The 5,781-nt window shown below is 35.7% G+C and overlaps 1 non-coding gene across 1 annotated transcript; it reads left to right on the forward strand.

Annotated features, from left to right (window-relative positions):
- Window positions 1-5,206: 5,206 nt before the first annotated feature.
- Window positions 5,207-5,397, forward strand: LOC142457434 (U2 spliceosomal RNA). Its single transcript, XR_012786180.1, has one exon. It is a non-coding gene; the product is annotated as a U2 spliceosomal RNA (small nuclear RNA).
- Window positions 5,398-5,781: the final 384 nt, after the last annotated feature.

Below are 5,781 nucleotides of genomic sequence, written 5' to 3' on the forward strand. Positions count from 1 at the left end.
TTCCAGTTTCTTGGCTAGGTAAATGCTTTCCTACTTTCTGGGCATAGATCAGTTAGCATTTTCAGAATTACATGGGTTTTTTGAAGTACCTCAGTTGACTTTCTTTGATTCCCAGGCACCTTTATTATTTATTTAAAAAACTTTTGGCGGGGGGGGGGGGGGGGAGTCCGATGCCTTCCTTGCAGCTTGTACTTCTTTCTTTAATACCATCTGATCTTGATCGTATTACCACCTCCTGATTCGGTTGGCTGAACCCTGACCAATTGTTTTTGTTTCAGCGACTCTGCGTATTGCTTTCATCCGTTGATCCTTCCTGTGTCACTTAACATTTACAACTTGAGGTTTGACATTTTTCTGAATACCTTTGAGTATGAGAAATGCCAAATGTGTTATTTGTTTTTATTTTATTACTCCATGCCTTTGTATGCTTTATTGTAATACTTTACTTGGTTTCTTGTGCTATTCTTTTAAGCTTTCTATTCAGTTCTTATGCTTACTCATTTATGTTACTCACTTTAGCGACTCTAAATTCAAGAGTAAGATTCATGGCATCCACTTTAATCTTTTCCTGTTCTCTTAAGGTCTCTATCTTTCTTTATGCATGATTCCCTTGATGTTGTCTCATAAGTCATCTTGAGATCTCTAAATTCAACTGTCATATATTTGAAGTAATATTTTTGTTCTCATAAACTTGTTTTAATATTTTCATTTTCAACTTGAGCTTGAATGTGACCAATTAATGTTTTTTTCCAACATTGGCCCTGGCCTTGGCATGACTAGAAATATTGAACATCTCCATAGTTCCTTTCCACAAATAAAATCAATTTGATTACTGTGTATTCTGTATGACAAGGTTCATGTATATAAGTCACTTTAGTTATTTGAACATTGCTATGATTCTGGAAATTACATCCATGATATTTCAAATATTAGCAGGTGACAGTGACACTTGTAGATGAAAATATATTATGGAGAAGGACCTGGGAATTTATTTCTAAGCAAATTGGCCAGTGAATAGCTTATCAATAGCAGAAGAACATTGCCTACTATTATGCCTGCTATTGTGTCTAATATATTGCCTTCTAAGGTGAGCCTTCTCGTTGGAGGGCACTCAAAGAAAATTGGGGGAAAGCTGCCTACAGTAGACAACATCTTCTTGTATAATCATTTGCTGATAGGGTACAATTCAAAACAAGAAGAAAGAGTTGCAATCATCCATTAATAATTGGAAAGTGGAATTTGCAAAATATGAATTTAGGATATGTCAACTTGTCAAAATTAAATAGAACAAAGAATGGTCCACATGTAGGTACTAGTGAAGTGAAATGAGCTGTTATTGGTCATTTTGAATCAGATAATCATATGGCCTACTGTGCCCCAAGTGGCAAATTAAAGAATGGTGTCACTTTCATTGTCATAAACCAACCAACAAACACACAAAAGCATTTCAAGATCTATCTTGAAGTATAATGCTGTCAGTGATAGGAAAATATCTATTTATCTAAAAGGAAGACCAATAATATAATGAAGGTCTTTTCCAAAGTACTCAACAACCACTAATGCCAAACATGAAGATTTTTATAAGCTTCTACAATTTGAAATTTATCATGCACACAATTAAGATGATATTCACTGTTGATCAGATTGTGAATGTTGGAAATACAGAAGAAGGATAAGAAATCGAAGAATATGGTCTTGGTCATAGATATTAAATCATTGCTACAATGTTCTATTATTAAAACATGATAGAATATTGTAAGACCAACAAGTTGTTCAACGTTATAACAACATGGAAACCGCCAATGACAGACGCATGGTAGCTGCATATCGCCAGAAATTGAACATGAATCTACCATAACCTATTATTGTTCCGATGCTGTTGCTAACCAAACGTTGGGAGGTTGGACTCCGTACAGATACGCCTCAGAAGAAAAGGAATCCACTCTTGAAAAACAAGTTGACTCAATGGCAACTGGTTGACTGTGCATAGATGTGAGGTCATCTGCATCACCATTTTCATTCTCCTGACTCTCTCATGAGAGAATCAGCTCATTTGTGTAATGAATTTATGGCACACACCGATGAGCTTTTCCACTGTAAACTGGAATCTATGTCTATGAAAAAAAGCAATATAAAACTCATATCTCCAATGCCCTTTTCCTCCTTTACCAGATCCTCTGTTTCTGTACAGAAAGACTGATGTGCTTCTTTGCTGCTCAATTTATTTGGATCTCATAATCTTATTTTATTGCTTGGGTTTGCTCAATATGCCTTAGGAGTTTTGCTCATACTTTCATCACTGTGTTTTCAGTGCTATGAAAAGTTGTCAGACTAAGGAAAATAAGACCTGAGCTATAACATTACAGGATAATAGCTATGGATACAGCCTTTAAGCCTCCTGGGCCTCAATTTCCTCTTGGGTTATAGAGCTCAATCTTACCTAGCTCACTGTTGTTAAAAGATAGTGGCAGCAGGGCACATCATAAAGTTTAAAGTTCTGTAAAAACTTGAGTTATCTGATTTGTAAGGCCTTCACATATTCTGAAGTCTCTGGATGACATGTAGCTGTAACAAAAAAGGGGTGGGGGTGGATCCCAGTCCATTTAAAGGCACATTTGATGTCACCCATTTAAAGCACTCTCACAGTTTTACTTTGATGTTCATGGTGTCACCATAAATTGGAGTCTATTCACACACATTGTTGGTTTCTGGTTTAGGCAGATTTAATCATAAAAATCTGAGATGGAGGAACTGTATTGATATAACAATATTTTTCATGAAAAGAATCATACTAGAAATTGTCATAAAGACAAATTAACAAAAATATTAATCTATTGTATATGAAACTGTGGCAAAATAAAGAGACATAGAATGAGAATTATTAGAGCAGAAGCTGTGGGAGCTTGGAGATTTCTCTCCTCTAGCAGGGACCAGCAGAAGTTGCTCAGGAAGACCTTAAGTTCTTCGACATTGGTTTTGGGTGTGACCTTGGCTAAGATATTCTTCCTCTGAGCCCTTATCCAGTGGTGGCTGATGTTTAACAGATATCTCTGGAAAAAATGCACGTGTATATGAATGCAAATTAATTATTAATTTACTGATATAAAGAATATGCAGCACATGTATCATAAGTAACAATAAATATTTAATCATCTTTGTTATAAATTCCACGTAACAAATTTCTTCTCCTAGATGGCTGTTATTGATTTCTACTGAACCCTTGGGTGTTGAGGGATTTCACTTCCATTCCGATTTTACTGTGGGCTGTATCAGAAAAGTGCAGCGGATTTTTTAAAAAGATTTTATTAGGGGCTCATACAACTCTTATCACAATCCATACATATACATACATCAATTGTGTCCAGCACATCTGTACATTCTTTGCCCTCATCATTTTCAAAGCATTTGCTCTCCACTTAAGCCCTTTGCATCAGGTCCTCTTTTTTCCCCTCCCTCATGAGCCCTTGATAATTTATAAATTATTATTCTGTCATATCTTGCCCTATCTGGTGTCTTCCTTCACCCACTTTTCTGTTGTCCATTCCCCAGGGAGGACGTCACATGTAGATCCTTGTAATCGGATTTTATCAACTTGTAAGTGGATTTGATAAATTGCCTTTCTACGCTGAATGAGAAAATGATGTGATTGTTCTTTTATAAAGGTTTGGGAAAGTTGTATTTTCCTTTCATAAATAATAGTGATTGCTTTTTTTAATGTTTAACCATCTTTGCATACATGGTATGAATTAAATTTTGGCAGGCTGTATTTTTTTCTATTCTATGTGCTATGAATTCTATAGGCTAAACATTACTAAAGAATGTTTGCATCTATATTCATTGTGGATATTGATCTTTGCTTGACTTTCAACTTCGGGTCATGTTGGCATCATAAAATGGGTTTGGTGTATTCCTTCCTGTTCCATATTGTGGCATAGTTTGACTAGAATTCATATCAATACTTATCAGAATGCTTAACTAGTAGAGTTTTCCTAGAAAGTGCTTCCACAGTTGTAGGTTTTCAAATTTGGAAGAGTATAATGCCTTCTAATATGTGTTATATTGTGATGACATCCACCTTTTTACTTATTTATGTTATTTTCTTCTCCTATTCATCAATCTGATCACGAGCCTATCCATTTCATTGGTCCTTTAAAGAACAACAAATCATTGATTCTTTGTATTGATTTCCTTCTTCTTGTTCCATCCATTTATAACTAATTGTTACTGTGTCCTTTTATAGGGGGACTGTGGATATCTTTTGCTACTTTTCATCTATTTGTTCAAGTTATAAAGTAAATGTGTTGACTTTAGACCACTTTTAATTCATTTTTTCATGGTGCACATTTATTGCTATAAATTTCCTCTTATTACTGCTTTACTGAGTCTGAAAGATTTAGGCATGTTATGTTTTCATTTCTGTTTCAATCTGGAACATTTTGTATTTTTCTCACCAATGTAAGATGTTGTACAGAGACTTAGTGAACTATCTTACATCAATCAATCGTGGTATTGCACAAAACCATGCTCCTGAGCCTCCGAGCCCACTGACTCATTCCCTCAAGGTGTTTGGTTAGGTCTGAGAAGGTTTCATAACCTTGTCTCTACATAAACAAATATACTCAAACCTACTTATGTTTATTCCTACTTTCATGCCCGCACATGTATAGCCATTGTGCCTATAGAAGCATCTACTTGTGGATCAAAGTTATTGGAGAATTTTCTATATATAAGTATTTGCCATACTTTCTATTTTTCTTACATACCTCCCAGCGTCTTCCCTTGCTATTTCTATTTCACATTTGATTTATTCTATAACCCATTTAATTTTAAGTAGGGTGGTATTCCTTCTTCATGTATTATTTTTCCCCTTGGCCTTATGTTACTGATTTATAATTTCATAGCATTGGGACCAAAGAAGATGCTTTCTACTTGTGGTAATAATTTTTTTAGAAGAATTAATAAAAGATTAGTCCCAAGGGCTTAAAGATTAAAGGTGACCCAAATATCCAACACTTCTAAGATGCTACTCTGCTCCATATTTCCCATTTCTTCCCTTCAGTATCTTCCTTCATCTTATATGATTTGCTGCAACATTTCACAGAAACCCATGAAATTTGAGGAAATGTCTCAGGTGATGGCGGGTGCTATTCACTCCAGAATCTGAAGGTCAAAGGTAAGCAAAAAAAACCCAAAAACATCACAGTGGATTGTTTCTCGGCCTTTTGGCTAAGATGAAGTGTAGTATCTATTCTTATCAGTTTAATGTCTGATACGTCCTCTATCCGAGGACAATATATTAAATGGATTTTTGGAGCAGGGAGTTGTAATAGGAGCTTGCTCCGTCCACTCCATGTATCAACCTCGTATTGCAGTACTTCCAGGAACAGTGCTCCCCCTCGGGGGAATCTTAAAAACAAAAGAAAAAAGTCACAGTGGATCTTCTTGCTTCTAAAAACTACAGGCAGTAAATACAGGCATCACTTACCAGGCGAGAGGATGTGTGTTAGAACCATACAGTAGTACCATGATATAATACCCATCCGAGAAAACAAAAGATGTCTTTAAATCACACCCTCTATTAAGGTAGAGGGAAAGAATCCACCAAGGAAACAAGGTGTATAGCTTGCACCACATTGTCTACTAAGGATAGGTCTCAATCTGACCCTAATCTTATCCATTATTTGTTTAGAGAATTCTATCTAAATGGTGACTATATCTACAGGTGATTGAGTCCAGAACTACAATATGTCACATTAGAACTTGTGGGTAGCAGAAGCATAT

This window comes from Tenrec ecaudatus, chromosome 9 (assembly GCF_050624435.1).
Source record: "Tenrec ecaudatus isolate mTenEca1 chromosome 9, mTenEca1.hap1, whole genome shotgun sequence".
Lineage (NCBI taxonomy): Eukaryota > Metazoa > Chordata > Mammalia > Afrosoricida > Tenrecidae > Tenrec > Tenrec ecaudatus.